General features: G+C 44.5%; 1 protein-coding gene across 9 annotated transcripts in view; it reads left to right on the plus strand.

The window, feature by feature from the left end:
* The first annotated feature begins 914 nt into the window (after positions 1-914).
* TRPM8 (transient receptor potential cation channel subfamily M member 8) overlaps positions 915-20,431 on the plus strand; it is an 80,372-nt gene continuing 60,855 nt past the window's right edge. For 6 of the 9 annotated variants that reach the window (XM_084524785.1, XM_084524789.1, XM_084524790.1 and 3 more), the window contains exon 1: positions 915-1,303. The gene's annotated coding sequence lies outside the window, so the exon portion shown is untranslated. Of the gene's footprint in view, positions 1,304-3,333; positions 3,904-20,431 lie in introns of those variants that run through there. The other 3 variants (XM_084524787.1, XM_084524786.1, XM_084524788.1) reach the window with 3 other exon arrangements.

Consider the following 20,431-nt stretch of genomic DNA (forward strand, 5'->3'; position numbering starts at 1 on the left):
CCGCATGAGACTAATGGTATTCAGCCTGCCGGGACAAAAGCTTCCTACTGGAAGTTTGGGGCTGGGATTTTTATTTTTTTTTTCAATCTGAGCATGGTTTTTGTCACTTACTGTGATTGAATATGATATCCTTGGGGGGAATATTAATTGAATTCCCTGTAAGCCTCAGCTCTAAGAACCGGGAGGGCCCAGAGGAAAGATTACCAATAGGGTTCCTATGTCTAATGTGATTAAAAATTATTTGGCTGCAGAAAAGAGAACGTTGTTGTTCTCCATTGTATTTCTCTGCAGAGATAACACTGATGCTGACTGCAGAAGAGACAGGTCATACAAGTTTAATTTGAACAACTATAAAAAGAAACTTGCAGTAGGGCTGCTCATTGGAAATTTAGTAAAGAGAAGTTACTACCATAGCTCCGTGTACTCCCAAGGAGGCCTCTTCATCTACTCCTCTTGGAAACCAAGCTGTCAAGGAAGTTAAGCTGGGAAGTTGTGTGAATAGCATGTTAGACCTGAAAGGCAGAATAATCTTTTCTTTTTTTTTTCTTTTTTTTTTTTTTTTTTTAAGATGGAATCTGGGAGCTGGGCACTGAGCTTTGTTGTTTTCACAAAGCTCAGGGACAGAGGCTCAGATGAAATAACCAGCCCAGGCTTACCCTAGGTCTCCTTGCAATAGTCGTGGTGGGTGCAATGATTGTTAAGCTCTCCTTATCTCCCGATACTTCCCTACTAGAGACAAACTGACCACAGTGGCCATTTTTGCTACTGGAAAGATCCTTCAGTTGCAGGAATTTGGGTTAAGGCAGCTGTGATGATTCAGGCTTTGCCCCCAGGTGCATTACATTTATCATGGAGGCTATAAATGAGGCTGAAAGAGGGTAGCTTGCTGCAGGAGGGGTAAGAAGGGAGGAGTGAGTTGGGAGTTCCTGGACCTGAAACATGGACCTGACTACCCTACCTCCTGTTTTGTTGAAGCCTGTGATATTTTTTGGCCAGGAATGTGCTCCTGGGAGAGGCACGGCACCTCCTGCAGCGTTTGAATCAGAGGAACTCAGCCACGGGACCAGGAGCCATGATGTTTTCCTCCTCTGACCATGCAGCCTTGCTGCTTGTGTGCTGAGAACGTGGCACTGCCCAAAGGCACCCTCCATGCAGAGGGTGGAAGCAAGTCTCAGCTATTGAACTGGTGTGCAAAGGCAGAGAGCTGGGTGTAGATACTGCAGCGGGCTTTCCATTTCTGACCTGAGGTTGAATGGCTGCCGAGGGCTTGTAGCTTTACAATGTGGATAATTTGGATGTGAAGGTAAGAGGGGCTTCAGCTTTGTTTGCGTGACTTCTACTTTCTGCAGTGAAAGTGGAACAATGTTGGCCTCGCAGTTCGTGTTTGGAAGATGCTCCACTGGCAAACAACACTCCTTTGTCTTTGGCTTAAGTTAATCATTGACTTAATTTGTGGTTATTGCTTTCCTTGTTGTAAGATTGTTTTCTCAGTGAAATGGCAGGTGTGTCTCTAACTTATGTTTTCACCTGTAATTTCAAAGCTGCTAGGTGTGTGTTTTATGGAAGAGGCAAAATCTTGTTATGTGTGAAGTATCCTGAAAGGTCTGAGCGAGATGCATGCAAGCTGTGCAAATGCAGCTTCAGCTTCTGAACAGCAGGGAGTATTTCACAGCGAGGGAAAAGGCACTTGCAAGAGGTGAAATATACCTTTAAAAATTGCTTAAGAAAACAAGTGATTTCCTCATACTGAGTCTAGGCCACTCTGTTTGGTTTCGGAGTTATTGCTGTCTGTCTTGTCATTACCCTTGTGTGTAAATAGCTTGTACAACCTTCTTTTTTTTTTTTTTTTTACAATAGCTTGTGATATAACCAGATAGAAACCCAACTGATTGGCAGTGCAGTCATCTAACGTGTTCTCATAACACATCATCTTTTCTCTTTGAGGGGTTAGAAGACTTTGCTTTTCAGAGGCAAAGAACAATGAGCTCTTAACTTCAGTAGTGTTTAGAGATTAGAGAACGTTTCACTCAAGCCTAGTAGAAAAACTTCTATGTAATTGGCTCATTTTAGGGTTTATGTAGATATTGAAATTAAATTGTTAACCTAATCAAGCAATGCGGTGTTTTAATATAACTGCCAAGGAGCAATGATGGACTGTGTTCGTATTCATTATTGCATTGAGTAAATCTTCAAAGCTCCTTGCAGAAACTGGGACAGAACAGAAGGCAAGATGACTTTCCTATTTCTAGCCTCAGCAAAGTATCAGGGCTTTAAGACTGGCTACTTCTTTGCAATGTGGAGGGAAAAAAAAAAAAAGCTGTCTTTCTATCCTTTTCCAGCAAAATAACAATGTCATGATGCTAAGGGTACAGTTTTAGCTGTAGAACATTTGAGCTTAACTAGTATGACTTTGAATTTGAGGCCTCTGTATGAAGGCTTAACTTGGTCCTTGCTGAATAATACATCCAAGTGAAGGACATTCATTTAACACAGCCCATTTTCTGTAATGTAATCCTCCTCGCTCTTCTTCTTGCCAGGGCTCCCTACAGAAGCTTTATGTGAAGGTAAGCCTCTGGCTGGTATTGCTCTGAGATGACTAATCACACACATACCTGTGGCACTTGAGATCTCACAAGCCTTAGACAAGCAGAAGGTAGATTTGAAAAGGAAAAAAAAAAAAAAAAAACACAAACCCTGGAGGTGTTGTTAGCTCTGTTTTTCCCATCAAAATTATATCTGTGAAGGTAAAAAAAAAAAAAAAAAAAGGCAGAAAACTGCAGTTTGTCTTCATTAGCTCTTAGCTTTGCTAACTCAACCCTATGGATAATCCTGTGCTCTTGGGAGGCGATGCTGAAATGTCTTACGAAGAGGCCGAGTACCGGCAGCTCCTGCTAATGTTAAACATACGCTGGGTAATGAACGTGGTCGTGCTTCAGGGAGATGTAGCAGTGCGGGTGAGTAATGCTTTTGTAGTGTAAAGCAGAGCTCTTGTCTGTCTTTGCTAATAACAGTCATCTGCTTGTGTGGTACCGAGCAGAGGTGTTGTGCTGATCCTGTGAATTAAAAGCAGAAGGCCTGTGGGATTCACCTTCCTCATGTCTGAGCCTAGCATTGCAAACTAGCCAGCCTTCTCCATTGTATCTCCATGTTACCCAAACAAAACTGCTGCAGGATACAAGATCAAGGGATGACCGTCCACATTTTTTTAATGCAGGGAACAGCAACCTTGCTTTCCTGCCTGACAAGGCTCTCCACTCCTGATCTGTTCTCTCATCAACTTAGCCTATGGTCTCTGCAGCACTGTTGTAAATTGGCATCCCTCAAGGCTTTAATTTCTACTTCGCAATGTGTGTTGACATGGTTGTGCAGTGACAAATGTTATACTTCCTTGTGAAATTCATGGCTTCTGATGAAACCTTTCAAGTCCTCCACTGACAGCTGAGTTCATGGTTTTCAGCTTGCCTGTTAGCTCTCCCTTTGTTAACTACCAGGTGGCCCTGGAAAACACAGACAAAAAGCAAGATAAAACGTCTAATGACCTGCAATATTTGTGACAGTACCAGAGAACCATGTTACTACAGCGCTGCCTCCATGACCAGCACATTTGTGCCAAGATTATGGACTGTAAACCCAATAATACATTGATCTGATTAGCATAGTGCCAAACCAGCTGGGAGGCTGATGTCCAAGTCTGCAGGGAGGTTAAGCGTAAATCCCCCTCAGGTGGAGGACTGAAGCTTAAATCACACCACGTTAGCCCTTAGGAGGGCATATGTGCACTGCTGAATATTGCAGTGATTTCTGTCATGCTTCTGTCTCTTCTGCAGACCTGTGTGCAAGTGACCAGCTAGCAACACACGTGGTGGGAGCACCTTGTGCATGCCATGGAGCGAGCAGGGTAAGGTGAGGTCTTGTGGACTGAGGACTGCAGCTCGAATTCCTCCTCCTAATGTGTCCTTGCAAGCGCTTTTGTGTATTTACAGCTTCTGATCGTGTTTCAGACAAAGAGCTGTAAAGGTAGAGCCCGCTATCTCAAAACTGCAGTTGAAAGCAGTGTTATATGTAGCTGTTTTTTTACTGCTAGCAACTTCAGCAGTTGAAATTGGACCCCAGAGCTTCAAAGCAGCTGCTTGCTTAAGGAAGTGCTGCTGAATAAAAGCTCCCTGCTCTGCTACCCTCCCCCTGCTTTTTCTACACTACCAGCTGTGTCAGCCCAGCAGCAAGGAAGAGAATTTGGCCTTGAAGTGAATCTAAAGAGGAGAGAGTGAGAAGAGAGGTGGAGTTAGCAATAGCAGCCTGCAGCATGGGAAGATGAGAAAGCAGAAGCAAAGAGAGAGATGCTTGAATCTCTGTGTGGGTGAGCTCTGAGGAGCAAGGGCTGAATAGAGGGGAGGACCAAGGAGTTTAAAGACTGAATACAGTGAAAAGGCAGGGATTAGATTCCTTTTTATTTCTGGAATATCAATCAAAGGAAAAGGGTAAGGGGGACAAGGAGGAAGTGAGTGCAATCAATGCCAAATTCCAGGTAAAATAAGTCCCTTGAACAAAAAGGGGCTGTGAAATGGGAAGAAACCCTACAATCTCTTCAGTGTAATGCAGGAAGCAAAGAACAATATGAGGCACGGTACTCCTATTATGTGATATTCCTAATTTTTGTGTAACTGTGCTCTTAAGCTGTCACTGGCATTACTTTCCTGAACCCTTAGTGCAGTATTAGTGCATTGTCAAGCATTATGGTCTTGCGGAGTATAAAAGTAACAGGCAAATGCAACCATTTCTTCTTTCTTACCTGTTTTTTCTTTAACAAATTTAGCAGAAACCTGGAGACGAGTAGGTGGCATTTACTTCTGATAGCACTACAGGCTTCCATAGAGAAGCGTGGCTGTTAGCCAAGTCTAACAGATTCAGGTTCAACTCTGCAGATTTTAGGCAGCTCGAGGTAAATAAATCAGAACCAGCTCTTAAATACACGGAGTAAAAATAGCCCTATCCACTTTGAACTGCTGCAAGTGACTTGACTGCAGCTTTTTGTCTGGAAGTCTCAGAGGGAGTTGAAAGTTTGTACAAAAGTAAACAAAATCGGGGGGCAATCTTGTTGATACCTTCTAGGGTAATGCCATAGCCAGTCTGCAACCCCATTTTGTCTGAAGTGCTGCTGCTCTGTGTGTAACTGGTCCCCTGCAGTTGCTAACAGCTCGTGCTTACCTTCCAGTACTGCCCCCCTGGGCACTGGGGGAAGGCAGAGCACATAAGTGCCTTGCTCAGCTTCTCCATGGTGGTGATGTAGGTACTTCATGTGGGGCCCGGTGTCCCAGCCAGCATCTTACCAAAAAGATGATGGTTTTAATCTGAGACCTGCAAGGCAAGTAGCAGGGTTGGGTTGAGGGGTGGTCATTTTCTTGGGGCCATTTTCTTGCCATGCTGCTGAGCAGACAAGAGCACAGCCCCTCCAGTTCAGCTGGATCCAGCAGTGGTTACCAAACCCACGACTGTTTTGGTAGTCTTGGGTAACCACAGTGCTCTGCTTACCCTTCCTTTCCTTTGGCAATGGCAACAGACCAGTGACTCACTGGGAGAAAATACAAAACTTTTCTTTAGGGGAATTTTTCTGAATTCCGCATGCCTCTGATTGAGTTTGTTCTGTCAGGTGAGTACAGTTAAGGTGTTAATGGGAAGAGGCTAGACCTGCCTGTTCCTGTCCTGCTGATGTTTACTGAGGAGTGGAGAACGAGGAGGTTAGTGTTGAGAAGTCAAAAACAATAGGCTTTAAAAAATAGGCAGTGCTCATGAAGCCACTGAGTTTCTTGTCCTTTTGGAAGAAGGGCACGAGCTTCTCAGCTGTTACTAGCAGGCCATGAGTAGGCTGGGGAGCTTGATGTTTTTCCCTTTTTGACAATGGATTGTATTTTCAGAAAAAAAATTTGCCGTTTCTCATGATTTATCTTTTTGGATGGGTGGTAGACAGAATGAGCCAACACATACTACTCCCTTGATTTTGGAGCCTGGGTAGTGTAGGTCTCTAGGAGTACAGTAACTAAGCTGTAAGAGCTGCTTTCAACATAGTGAAATTGTAGGCTTAATTTTGGTGTGTCTGGTTTAAAAGCAGCACAGTTTTCTTTCTGCTTTGTCTTGTGGCAGAATGCCATGCCCTCCCAGATTCCTGCTGTGGTTGTGGTGGCTTTTGGAATTGCAGAATAAATCTACTCTTTTCCTTCCTAGCTCTCCTTGAGCAAGCCGTGAAAGCCCTGCTCTCTGAAAGGCATGTTAGAAACCTTCATGCACCATAAGAGTATCAGAATGTGACGTGGGAGAGTAATCTGCATAATCAGATTTTGGGTTTTATCTGGGCTTTTTGTTCAGAAAAGGCTGTGTTCTTTGCTGAAATCTGCACTCTGACCTTTCACCCCTTTTCTTACTTAGCATGCACCAGTCTCTGTGGCCTAAATGGCATGCAAAATGTTGTGGATCCCAGGTGAGAATTCAAAGTGAGCCTTCAAGTTGCAAGGACCTGAAATAAATGTGGAAATTCTATTTTAAGACAATAGAATGGCCTTCCCAGGACAGGGATACCAAGTGGGAAATGGAATAATTCAGCTCCTCTGATGAGGATTCAGGAGTCACTGGATCATATGTGTCTGGATCAGGTGTTTTTGATATCTCTTGTGGCATTGTATTTCTGTGATGCTGTAAAAAGCAAACAGGGACAGGCTGCTGCTGTGGTTTAACCTGGCAGGCAGCTCAGCACCACGCAGCAGCTCGCTCCCCCACAGTGGGATGGCGGAGAGAAATGGGAAAGGAAAGTGAGAAAGCTCGTGGGTTGAGGTAAGGACAGTTTATTAGGTAAAGCAAAAGCTGCACACACAAGCAAAGCAAAACAAGGAATTCATTCACTCCTTCCCACCAGCAGGCAGATCTCAGCCACTTCCAGGAAAGCAGAGCTCATAACATGTAATGGTTTCTTGGGAAGACAACAGTGAGAAACCAAGTTCATTGCTGTGTTCCCCCCACCACCAGCTTGGTGCTTGGAGCCTGAGTTGTTTAAATGAGTTGTCATAAATGGAGTCCTTAAATTCTTTTGCATGTCAGATGCCAGTGTGGGAGAGCTCAGCTGTGGTTCCCAGGCCAGTTTTGTGTCCTCAAGTGAGTCCTCCACAGCTTGAGCTGTGTGTGTAAACCTGGCTTTTGCTCCAGGGACTACTGAGTAGCCAGGAGCACTGTGTACCCTCTCCTATGGCCTCTCCTCTTTTAGCACCTGGTGGCTTAGATGTGGTAGTTGCAGCTACTCTTGTCTGTGGTTTGCATTTCATTTGGCAAAGCTCTTCAAGATGTATAGGAGTGTAACCAGCTGCAGCTCACCTTTGCAAGTTTTTGCTTCAGTTGCAAAAACTGCGAGTCCTGCTTTTGACTGAAGTCTGTGTTACATGTAGTTTAAAACAAAAATTAGGCAGCTGCCCAAAAGCTTACCAAGGAGCAAACCTACTTCTTGGCATTAAAGCTCTTTCCCCAAATAGACTGGGAGGTAAGTCCATGACAAATTGGGCTTCCACGGGCACAAACGCTGTGCAGTAAGATTTACAGAGACATCGGAATTCTGGTTGAGTATAGTTTCCCTTGAACTAGGCTGCTGTTTTAGAAATGACCTACTTGCAAATACACCAAGTCATGTAATTACCATCAGGAAACAACTCACCTTCTGCTGCTTAATTCTATTTTTGATGTATGCTTGGTCCATTTCAAAGGAGCTGTGTCGGATGGCGTAGTGGGTTTCCCCTTCCCTGTTGTATGGTAATTGCCATGTAATTACACTGTTATATTTATAATGTGCATGCCTTATTGTGAGGCAGTGATTTATGGGATGTAAGTGTATTACATTAAATTAGAAAGTGCTGTATATGTTCTTCACACAGAATTGCTAATCCCTTTAATGGCGGTAGTCTTTCACAGCCATCCAATGTTTTAATTCTCCTGTGTTTAAGGTCTGTAATAATCATCAGCTTGTTAATTTTCTGGAAATTACGCTGGCTGCTGAGGTATCTAATGATTGTCGTCATGCTTGCAAAATAACATTTTTCTGGTGCCTAAACAAGTCAAGCGTGCTAATAATCAGGTTGAAGAACTTCTGGCAGAGGTATTCTGGTACCGGTGTATGCTTCAAGGTGCTTGGTGCGTCTTCCTTAAAAGAAGGACTTGTCAGTAATCCCACTGCAGTGATGGTGGAGGTTGAATTAAATATGTTAGCACTCCACTTGTGCACACAGGAGCAGCAGCTCTCCATGTAATCCCTCCCTTCTGTTAGGCTTACACGGTAGCTTCACCAGGGCACTTCAAAAAATTAAATCTAGCCTAAAAGGATGAAGCAACTCTGGAGATTGCCTTTGTGTGGATTACTTTCATAAATAGGCTGTGACCCCAGAGGGACAACAGAAAAGCCCTTGAATCCTTTACTGTAATGAATACATGTGGCATCAAACTTTAAACGTAGCGTTTGTGTTGCTAGCTTTGGTTCAGGATTTAAAGGAGTTTGCTTTTTTCATTTTTTCTTTCTATGATGATTATTTGTAACCTATTATGTGACTTCCCTGGTCTGAACATACATTGTACATCTGCCCTATTTTACTATGTTTATGGTGAATGGATTACCTTTTTCCCATGTATGTTCTTTTTCAACATCTTGTCGGTATGTCACTGTCCTTTTGGTGCAGATGTGGAGCCAGATGCGATCCTTACTTATTTGAGTTTCTGCAGGTATGCATTCTCATCTGTTTGCTCATGTTAGTACAGTTCCGTGCTGAAGGCCTGTGCCTCTTTGCACCTGGGAGAAGAAATAAGCAGTCGGGCAGTGCAGGACCAACAAAGCCCTTCAGAGGTTTTTCAGAGGATGGGATGAGTTTTATTCCGTGCAACACGGAAGGAAAGGTATTGCAGAAAATGGGGAAACATGGAACCTCTAGTTCATAATAGGGTTTGCATTTCTGTGGAGGTGCTTTACAATGCAATGGTCCAGCAAGTCTAAGAGATGACTAAAACCTGCGGTCTGTGTCTAAATGCTAAACAGTGAAATAGGACTGCTGGATCTTGCTGTCCTGTCCTCTCTGAGTCCCAGAGATCCATTTCTGATGAAATAAGTCACAAGAAGAGGCACCCCCTTGGCAAGACCTTTTGCAGCAAATACTATATGATGACTGGTTATAAGTTGCCTGGGAAAGGCTTCATGAGCAGCAAACTTCCTGCAATTAAGATCTGTAATGCCTTACTTCCATCCTTCAGAATTTGTGTCATATATTGAGTGAATGAAACTGGTACAGGGGAAAAATAAAGCTTCAGTTCTGTGTTTGCACTAATGCAAAAGTGTTACTCCTGCCATATATTCCTGAATTCAGCTAAACTGAAGTGACTGGGCAAAACAACCTCATTTGTTTCTGTTTTGCACAGAGCCGAACCTGATGAAATGAAATGTGATTGAACCATGTAGGCAAATGACTTTTTATCCTGGATTTAAATGTTTGCATGCAGGCTTTGGTTCACTGCCACGCAGACAGAGAAACTGGCTATGAGGAGGGCAAAGAGCTCGTCACAAACTCATGTAATTGCTTTGCTGTGCTGCACAGCAAGGGCAGTGGCTTTGGTGAAACTTGGTCAGGCAGCTGCACAACGAACTTTTCTGCAAACGTGGAGCTAGTATCATTTGTTATAAGCCTTCATGCAATTGTCCTGCTGTTCTTATAGTTTCTCAGTTACAGCTCAGGGACAGGGCAGATAATGACATGCAGGTCAGATGCTTGTTGTCCTGGTGGCTGCACACAGCTGTGTGCTTGTTCACAGCAGGGCAGAATATAGAAAGGATCCTTGGCAGCATGGTTGCTCTTTTCCTGCCTCTCACACTTTAAGGCCAGCTATGTTTTGGTTTGCATCTCCCCTGTAGTGTGATTTCATCTTCCATTGGCAATGAGACATCAAAGTTTGATTAATGTTAATCTTTTGTTTTAGTCCCTTTTTTTTCTTTTTGAAACTTGTTTCTTTATCTCTGGGATTCCGCCCCAGGACGCACATGCACAGCTTGTCCTTGGCACAGAGCAGCCCCACACCCTGCTAAGCCAGCACCTCTTGTGGAGGTGAACCAAGCCCTGTAGGATGCTGAGCTGCCAGTGCAGCCAAGTAGCACAGCTGAGGACTAGCTGCTTTTCTGTGGTTAGCCAGACCATTCCCCTCTGCAATGTGCTCACCTTTGAGACAAGAGCAGGTAGCCTCTGGCAGATGTAGGAGCAATCCCCACATCACTGATCTGCCAGCTACCTGTTGTGGCCGCTGTACTCAATATGCATGCAGTGTCACTGCTCCTCTCCTAAGCAGAGTCCAGAACAAAACCCCAGAGCAGCAATTGCTCCTGTTAAATGTCTTATTTTTAAGGTAATCTGTAAAAGTACGTCAGTCCTTAAAATCCTTTAGCAATCCTTCTTCCCTGGGGAGAGCAGCTTTCTGTCAAGCTGTTCATCATGTAAAAATATTTGCCTTTTCCATTTCTGGCTAGAAAGCTGTTTTCACCTGTGGTGTGTTAACTGTGGCTGCTTGCCAGGAGCCACCAACTGCTCTCACAATCCCTCTCCTCAGCAGGATGGGGGAAAAAATAAGATGGAAAAGCTTGTGGGTCAAGGTAAGGACAGGGAGACCACTCACCAGCTGCCATCAGGCTCTGGTGTGGGATCCCCTGTGGGCTGCAGCATGGATATCTGCTCTGATCTATGTCCATGGGCTGCATGGATCCATGCCGAGAGCACCTTCTCCTCCTCCTCCTCCAATGACCTTGTGTCTGCAGAGTTCTTTCTCTCGCACTTTTCTCCCTCTCACGGGAGCTGCTGCACAGTGCTTTTTACTCTTTTAAAAATGTTATTCTGGAGGTGACAGCAGGGTTGCTAGTGGGCTCAGCTTTGGCCAGCAGTGGCTCTGGTTTGGAGCCAGCTGGGACTGGTATGGGGGCAGCCCCCGGTCTCTGCTGCAGCCCCCTGCTACCAAAACCTTGCCACGTAAACCCAGAACATCACCTGAGCTTGTATTAACAGCAACATCTGGGCAGGCAAGGATGTTGTTTGTGTCCTTGATCAGAAGCTATGGGAAACGTTTCTTTCTTTTTTCCTCATTAATAAAAGCCAGGAAACCTGAGGACCCTAAGACATGAATTAAACCTCTTATCCAATCCAACATTTTACTCATCTCTTACCTCTAATGCTAAGCCAGTGGTCTGAAGAGGGTGAAGTCCTGCTAAGAAGGCTCATTGACATAACCAGGGTCTGGGCTGGCCAGTTAATTATGACTTGTTACCGTAAGTGACTTTAAAACAATGCCTTTGAGGTGAAGAGTAGCTGTAGTTTTGTGTAGCTTGTAGCTGTAGTTATATGTGCTTCTATCTGAAAAGTGATTCTATTCCACAGACATCTCTGTTTCTGCAGAGGGGATGTTTTGTCGATGCTGGGACAGACAGTCACGGCTTGCCTAATGGCTGTTTTCTGTGCTGTGATTATGTCAGTTTGTGTAGGAGGGGTGGAAAACAACAGCTATTTAACATGAGATGATCCATTCAGCTGCAGAGTCAAGAAGTCCTAGTGGTGGGCTCGAGTTGATGAAAAAGGGGATTTTCAGAGGGAGATGAAAGTGGTAGGAAGATTGGGGGTAGATAGCATTTTCCAAATAATCATTTGTCTGTTCCCTTTGGAAGCTGAAGACTTGGCGTAAATAGCATCCCTCCCACAACATGCTTGATGTAGTAAATACTATGCTATGAAATCCAATGCCTTCAGACATGATTGCTAATGCTGTTGTGATTGCAGGGACTTGACCGTTCTGGTCAGCTGTCTTTAAATGAGACTCCAGCCTATACTGCTCCTCACTAGCAGCCTTAATCTTCTGCTTACAGTATGATCTCAATCATCTGCCATAGAAACAAAAATAGAGCTGAGAGGAGCAGGAAAGAAACAGCTGTTGGCTTTACACTTGCCCTTTTGTGCTCGTTTTGATCCTTGTATCCTGCTGTTCATGATTCAAACCCGCCCCTGCCCACCCTCCAAACAAATATCAAGCTTTGTGAAACTTGCTCATTCAGGTTGTTTCCATAAATTTCCCACCTGGTTTGCAGGTATTTGTTAATGTTGGAGTGAAGCTGGAGTCCTGGCTCTACTCCTCTTGCAGAAATCCAAGTTGCAATTCCTTGTTTTTGTAGTTTATTCCATTAAGCATGCGACTGTAGAATTTAAGACCTCAGAGCACCTTTCTGACCTTGTGAAATTATTCTTAGCTGCAGTCTCCCATGTGCTAAGCAACACAGTTTTATCTCCACAGTAGCAGAGTTGCCTGCCTGGCTTGGTTGCTTTCTTAGTGTCTGCAAGTTCCTGAAACAGCCTTTTAAAAAGTAGCTGGTGGTCCAATATGGTCTGTGTAGGCATAACTTAAACATCTAGCCCTTGGAAATTAAGTGTGGTAGCCTTGGAGTGAAATGATCAGGGAAGGTAAGGCTCCGTGGAGAGTTCAGCAGCAAAACGAGAACATGAGTGGCCTGGTTCTCGTGGATGTCCCAGACCTGTGTTATCTGCGGTGTTGGCTGTGGGGAACTTCTACAAGTCCTCTCTGGTTGTTGAGCAGGCAGAGGTTTCACTGGGGTGTGGAGCATCTCTTCCATGTCCGTGCTTGCACATGGAGTCTCTTTGTGAGACTCCTTTTTTCCTGACGTGCCCTGCAATGCTCCCTCGCACATTTGTCTGTCCACATCCCTGCAGCAAGGAGGTGAAACGTCAAAGCCTAATTCCACCTGAAGGTGGATTTGCTGCTGCAGTTGCTTCAGATTTTTTTTTTTTGCCTTTCCTGGTGCTTTGTGCTACGGAAGTTTTTGCTCCGTGGTTGTTTTTCCAGGAAATGCAGCTGGGATTGATTTGCCTCTGAGCTCCTTTTGCAACTAAGGATCATCCTTCCATCAGCTCGTCCTCTGGGAGGTTCGGCCAGAGAGAACACCTTGGCCTTGTTTCTGCTGTAATTGCCACTTTTTTTTTTTTGAAGTACATAAACAAATACATGAAAAACATTTTTTTGACCATCTGAAGAAACCCCTCCAGGTTTTTGGATAGGGATGTCTCCATCAGCTCTGAAGTCTTCTCCTTTCATGTCCCAAATACTGAAATACGGTACACCAAATAGGTCATGTGCAGCTGAATCAAAATTTGATAAGCCTTCAGTGTGTTTTGAAGTTGCACACCTTTGAAATAAGAAGCCAGGCTTCTTATTGATCCCCCTCTTGCTCCCCTCCAGGCATTTGAAAGTGGTCTGACACCAAACTGAGTATGCAAGTGTTATTCAGAAATCACTGGAATTCTAAAGGAGACTCTGGGTGCCTATTTTGCTCCCAAATATTTTGTTTTATGAGTTCAGAACAGAAGCTGCTGATTGAACTAGGTCTTGCCATATTCACAAGGATTTGCTCACTGGAGGTGAGTTGGTTTTGAAGAAACATCTGATGCTAAAATGTGGTGGTTCTGTTGTTTGTTTCTCCTTGTCTTGGAAAGTAATTAATGTAAATCTACTCAGGAAGCATTATTAATCTAACTCAACTGAGTAGGGTTTTCTGCAGGCTTGCAGAGATCAAAAAATCTTAACTATAACTCTTTGTTGATGACATCTACAGAAATGCCTGCAGAAAAGCAGTGATCTGAAGCAGTTTGAGGTTAATACAGCTCAATTTGTCTTCTGGAAATATTTTGTTCTTTACCTGAGAAGACAGGATGAGCTCAGAATAGATCCTTTAATGAAAAAGCATTATCTTTATGCTATATATCTAGACAAGTGATGCACTGTAGATTTTTTATTTTATACTTATGATCTGGTGCATAGGGTTTGTCAGCAAGAGAGCTGCACCTTGCTCAGCCTGTACAGCGTGCAGTTCCTTACCTCTGGGCTGGACTGGTCCTGGACCAGTGGTTTGATGCAGGGCCAGCACCAGGAGGCTCTGCACTGGGCTTTATTCTGTTTTTAAAAATAGCCAGCATAATGTAGCTTACCTGGCAGTGTGAGTGGCTTGAACAAGCTGTTGGGTACAAATGGATAGGAGAACTTTATTTAATAAATGCAAGTTGCAAATATCAGTCAAACCTCTGTCTGCCCAGTAGTCTCAATTGTATTGATGTAAGTGGATTTTAAATCAATATCAGCAGGAAAAGCTGAGTTCTTATAGTTCAGCAGCACAAACAGCACTAACCTCGGAGCTTTCCCTGCTGGGATGTAGCTACTGGGTGGTTGTGTTTATTCTCTTGAATTCATCTGGGTTGTTCACTTTAATTCCTGGCCACAAGTTTGTGGGCTTTTTCAGCCACTCGTGACTTCGTGGTCTCTGGGAATTTTCTTTTTCTCATAAGAGAAGGCCTAGCTGGTTGAACAGCTAAAATGACAGCCTGCAGTAGGAGTGCCCTGTGTTGAAGAAGGGAGCTGCTATGTGCTGGCTATCTCACCTCTGTGCCTGGAGCAGATCCGCCTGGAAACTCTGCTAAAGCACATGGAAAATAAGGAGATTGGTGACTGATCTGATGTAATGCAGAAAAAACATATTGGGAGCAGGGGCTTGAGCCTCAGGGTGGCAGAGGTGAGGGCACTGCCTAACCCTGTCTCCCTAGCTTGCATCTTCCTGCACAGAGATGCTTGAAGACTTTAAATGTGCATCTGATATTCAACCAGATGGCATTTTTAACAGTGTCTGGACCAGGTCAGATGAAAGTACTTCTGTGGCTGCAGCGTGTCTGAAATTCCTTACTGGGTCAACTTTTTCTCCCTGTGCTGAACCTACAGACTGATTTCTCCTAAGGGTCAAATGGCTTAGAAGGATTTTGACAACTCTGGCACAGCTCTCATTTGGAGTTCAGCAGTAAGAAGCATTTTAAGAACTGACTGACACATGTTTTGGGTAGGGCTCAGTACTATATCACTTAACCTCTGTACCCAGGCAGCCATAAATCCACTCCCTTATCTTTTATGGGCTTGAATAGTTATCAATACTGGTGGCGAAGGCGAGCGTTTTTCTCCTGTGCTAATGGGTAATATGAAGGAGGTTGGGGGGGAAAATGTGAGCTCTGAGTATTGCTGCCCAAACCAGAGGGAGGATGAAAGTTTTAACCTGCTTTTGGCTATGAAAAGCAGATGTTAATCTGGCTGTTCAAAAAAAAAATTGCTAACCTTTTTTTCTCTGGTGTATGTTAGACACTTAATCCTTTATCCTGCAGCTATGCAGTAGTGCTCAGTGTGACTAATACAGGGTTTTAACATAAAAGAAGGGGGAAAAAAAAGAGGGAGAAGCTCCGTTGAACATTTACTGGCAACCCTGTGCTCTGCACTGATCATAACCAATGGAGTTTGTTGCACTTCAGCCCAGGCAATAGGTTAGCTGGAACTACCTTGTCCTCTGAATTAATTCACTTCCTGGGATTTAAGGTGGATCTTTTTTTTTTCTCTAAATGGGAACGGACTGCCTGTGTTTTTCTACAGGAGGAGAGACTGAGTAACTCCTTGTTTCAACCAAAGCATACTGCCTGTGACAACTTCCATCAAACTTCTTAGCTTTGGCACACTCTCTTAGTGTGGCTAAGCACAAACTTTTTGGGTGAAGAGATTAGGTCAGGGATTGTCTTTTTCTTTGCAGATGTGTGCGAATCAATGGCATCCTGTGGGAGCTGGTGCCCTGCTGTGTTCCATCCGTTTTAGTTTTGAGTAGCAAAATGTGACAGCCCACCTCTGTCTTGCAGGTTCTCTACCTTTTGTCTTGTACTTTCATGCAAGCTGCTTCTTGAGCTGGTGGCTGAAATGGTGGGCTTGTTTTTCTATATTTTTGCATGATTCCCACTGTGACTGCCAGCATTTGAGTGTAGATGTTTAGTAGTTAGAGCAGAGAGCTTAAACTTGCTGAAATGGGAGAGATGTAGAATGTTTCTGTTCTTACCTACAGAGGCAGTTAGGTAGCAACAGGACCTGGTAAGGTGCTTCTCTTTGAGCCGTATGTTTGCAGCTGGAAAAACTCTTGACTGTGTATAAGGGAAGTCCTCTCAGCCAGTGCCTCTGAGCACTTTCCTTGGAGTGTGTATCCTGGATAGCTGGAAGGCTACACCATCAAGAAATCACGTAGTAATGAAGCATGGATGCTTCCTTCTTGGTGAATTGTGAGAAGGGAGACTCTGCTCCCAACTGGATAATCTGGGCTGCTTGGCCAGAGCGGTGGGCAGCCGATGAAACATCTGTCTATCTGTAGCACGTCTTCCAAAATGCTAAGAATAAGAGAATTAGAAATCCAAGTGTATTTTCATCCAGATTTACTATGGCTTTCTAGTTTGGTGTTACCAGGATGATTTACAAAGAAAAATGTAATTGCTTGCCTTATCCTCTGCCTTCTGTGGAAATCCAAAGGAAGCCTGTCTGGGAGCGTTACAATGCAAGGGGAACTGGAGGCAGTCCAGGTGAAGACACAAAAGGTCTAATTCTGTTTCAAGACTACTTAGCCTTGATTCAAGATTTGGCATCTAGAAGGTAAGCATCCTTCTCAGTGGGAATTGTTGTTCCAGACCAGAAATGATTAGACCAATCTCAGTGGAGAAGAAAATATCTCAAACTTTCTGAAGTGGCTTCTGGCGATGCTGCTTTGGCAGGTCCTTTCTCCGAGCAGTAAGCATGTTGGCACAGGCGATGACTACTTGTTCCTGAAGGCAGACGTGACACAGTATATCCAAAGCATTGACTGTCCAAAATATCAGCAGCTCAGTGAAGGAAAGCAAAGACAATGGCAACTGCATGAAAGGAAGTGAGAACGAGCACAGACTGGTCTGCATGAGGAATTCAGGCTTTCTGAAGAGCCTGCCACTGGGGTGTGATGGTACGTGAGCAAATATCTGTCCAGAATGTGCTGGGCTCACTTGCTGCAGGCTCTGAATTTGTAACACATTCACAAAGATCAGCTCTGAGCCTAAAACTCCTCTTTTTTTTTTTCTTTTGGCTTGAGAAGCAATACTCTGCCAGGAATGTCTTGCCCCAGCTTTGTTGGGTAAATGGTGTAGGAAAGCCTGTGACCTCAGGGAAGTGCAAGTACTCTAGATGTATGCTCTTTTGGGTTGAGCTTATGCTACTGAACACATTAATAGGAGGATGCTAATGACTTGCCAGGAAGAAAATGAGGACAAATCAAAGGGCAGAGGCACCTGGAGGGGCACGGCCTCTTGAGGTGCCCTTGCAGTGTGCCCTGCTTTGCCCTGTGAGGACAGCAGAACAGCACAGACAAAATTTCCATCTGTACAGACATGCAACTGGCATGAAACCTGGGCTTAAAAGCATCTCTTCTGCAACCTGCATTTGCTCTTGGAATGTGTTAAAACAGGAGGCCTCAGCTTTTAGCCTTTCCAAAGAAGAAATGAGATCATCCATGCAAATATAATGTCTCTCGTGGGAAGTACTGGGCTGGAGTGACAGCTTCCCTTAAGCTGCAATCCTCTTTTTGTCTCTTCTTAGTCCTCTCTCAAGCCTATCTGTTACACATACCTGTATTCCACAGGAATAGCATCTCTTCCTCCAGAGCTGAGTGTGATGAGCTGGATGGCTCTGACAGCAGCGTTGTCAGCTGGTTTTTGGCTGGGCTTCGTTAAACCAAGGCACTAATACCCTTTGATTCATCTGTTTGACTACACGTGAAAGGCTTAAAACAGCAGGCTCCTAAGCTCTCCACTGGAATTGTTTGCAGATGCAGACACTTAATGGTGAAAAGTATGCTTTAGAGCCTGAAGAGGGCTATCTAAACCTGTCCTCAGTGCTTTTGAGCCATAAATGAGACTTCAGGCATGTTTGGCTGAGGAAGCTTGTTAGCTTGGCAGGGGAGGGGGATTGTTTCCCCTGTAATTTAAAAGACTGATTCCTAATTACCTACCTGAATGTTTGGTGTTGTGCCTGCTGAGTGACTGAATGCATTGGCTGAAAGCGTAATTTCCCTTTAGGGGTTCTGTGTAACGTGGGCAGCGAAGTACCTGATCTTGTCACCTTTTGTTCCAGGGAAATGTTCAGGTCCTGGAGGTCCCAGTGCCTTTTCTGCAGCGTGGGAAGGAAAGGGAAAGCAGAACTGCTTGTTTCACACATTCCTGGGCTGCGCTGGCTTCTGCGGTGTCCCAGCACTCTCCCAGCAATGTGCGAGGTGACGTGGGTGATGTCTGTCACATGCTGGTTGTGCTTTCATCTTCTTCCCAGGGGTGGGTGCTGTGCAGTCTTTGCTTCAAATGTGCACGACTCCTGTATGCCTGTTAAAGACGGGACAGTGAAGGAAGCACATTGCCACCCATAGACAAAGCTGCTCTCAGGGCTGCAATGCACACGTTGAATGGTGATGCTGTTCACGGGAGGAGGATGGTTTTGTGGCTGCTTTCGCTCTAACATGATTTAACTGTGCCTAGATTCAGTCGGTGGTGCAGAGAAGGATGTAGCCTGTCAGAAGAGGGGACTGTATGGTTTTCTCTGTAGTTCAAGAACTGATTTGATGATGTCTAAAGAAATCAAACTGAAGTGAGCTCTATTTTGCTCTGTTGATACAAAACCCTTCCTTTGATGCCTGCTGTCAGATGTGCTTTCACAAGCTTTGCACTCAGTCTATTGGACCAGCCCTGGCACTGGTGCCTCTTGCTCCACAACCATTATGTTAGTGGGATGGGGAGGTATTAAAGCAGATCCCTGCTGGGCTGGTGGATTCTAGCAGGGAGGATCTCTATTGCAACTAGAGTGATCTGGAAAATAAATGCTAAAGAAACTTAATGTCTAATTAAAAAAAGAGCTGGATTTTTTTTCAGAGCCTTGTGATACTGGAATTCATTTGGGAAGCTCAGGGGTTCGGTATGAAAGTAAGGGCGAGAACAGTTTCTTTGCTTTAAAAAAGAAAAATAAGGAAACATGTATGGAAGGACGGTCCAAGTCCTTCACTCTGATAGGGTTTTAAATTGTGACGTTTTGATTTAGAAGTGAGATGGATAAAAGGAAGGGGGTGAGGCTGTTTTGCTCTACTGGGTCTGGTTGGGATGGAGTTAATTTTTTTTTTTTTATGGCATCCTGGGTGGTGCTGCATGTCGGATTTGTGACTAATGCAGTGCTGATGCCACGCCAGCATTTTGGCTGCTGCTGAGCAGTGCTTGCACTGTGGTGAGGCTTCCTCTTGCTTCTGCTCAGCGCTGACAGCGAGGAGCCTGGGTTGGGCAAGAAGCTGGTGGGGACACAGCCAGGACAGCTGCCCTGGATGACCCAGGCCATGTACTTGCTGCACAACCCTGTGCTCAGCTCCATTTGTGAGCTCTGAGTTTCCATCCCAGGACAAGAGCTGCTTGTCAGGCCGCTGTGCGAGGCCACAAGAGGCAGGTTTTCCCCAAGCAGCTGTGCTAATTAGGCTTGTACCAGGTTTATTTCATTTTCTGGAAGATTTGTTTCCCTGGTAGAACAAATGAAGCTGGAAGCAGTTTTTTTTTTTTTAATTTCACAGGTACAATTCACTTTTACAAGGAGCAACATGAAGCATGAGCATGACCTGCACTGCATCCCTTCATCTGGTTCTAGCTGTGCTAAAAAAAATATCTACTAGAGCCTGGCCTCAGCTGCAGACTAAATCCTGTGCAAATGTTTGCTGTAAACAATGTGCTTCTTAATCAGGGGAGTTAAAAAGAAAAAACGGCATGCCTGATTCTGAAAGGAATGAACATTTCCCAAAACATAAACACACAGCAGTAGCTGCTTTCCCTTCGTCAGTGAAGATAAAACCTCACAGCTTGATCAAAACATCAGCTATACGAGCTGCACATGAATTATTGGATGCTGTGTGTGTTTATAGGATCTACGTGCCTGGCTCTGAATTTATAGAACTGTCAACATTCTGCTTTTAGGTTGCTCAAGGTTTAGTTTGTTATGCTGGTCACTGTAATGCAGGACATCATGCAGAATTAAACTGCCTTAGTTAAATGTAGCTGCACTACTGGACCATTAGCAACTCAAGGTGAAAACTTGCTGTGTTTTTCCCCTTCTCTTTTTGACAGTTAAAGGGAAGAGAAAGGGAGAAGAGATGTGGAGAGAAGCACTTCGCTTTTATGAGAAGCCTACTGAAGATGTTCAAGCCAAAAGGAGAACATGGAGAGGAGGGATTGCCACATGGGACAATGGGCATGCAGAGGACTTGGGGCACTGCCATTGCCACTTGGGTGGAAAGAGCAGTCCTGGGGCAGTGAGGTGGAGGCTTCTTCCACGCGGAGGGGCAGGAAGGGCTGCAGTGGTTTAACCAGTGTTAGATGGTGGGCAGTGACAGAGAAACTTGTGGGGGAATGGCAAAAGCATGGGACATCACGCTGTAGGTTACTTCATTAGAAATGATAGCAATCTCTAACTTCCATGGCTCTTAGGACACAAATAC

Source organism: Aythya ferina (assembly GCF_964211825.1).
Source record: "Aythya ferina genome assembly, chromosome: 6".
Lineage (NCBI taxonomy): Eukaryota > Metazoa > Chordata > Aves > Anseriformes > Anatidae > Aythya > Aythya ferina.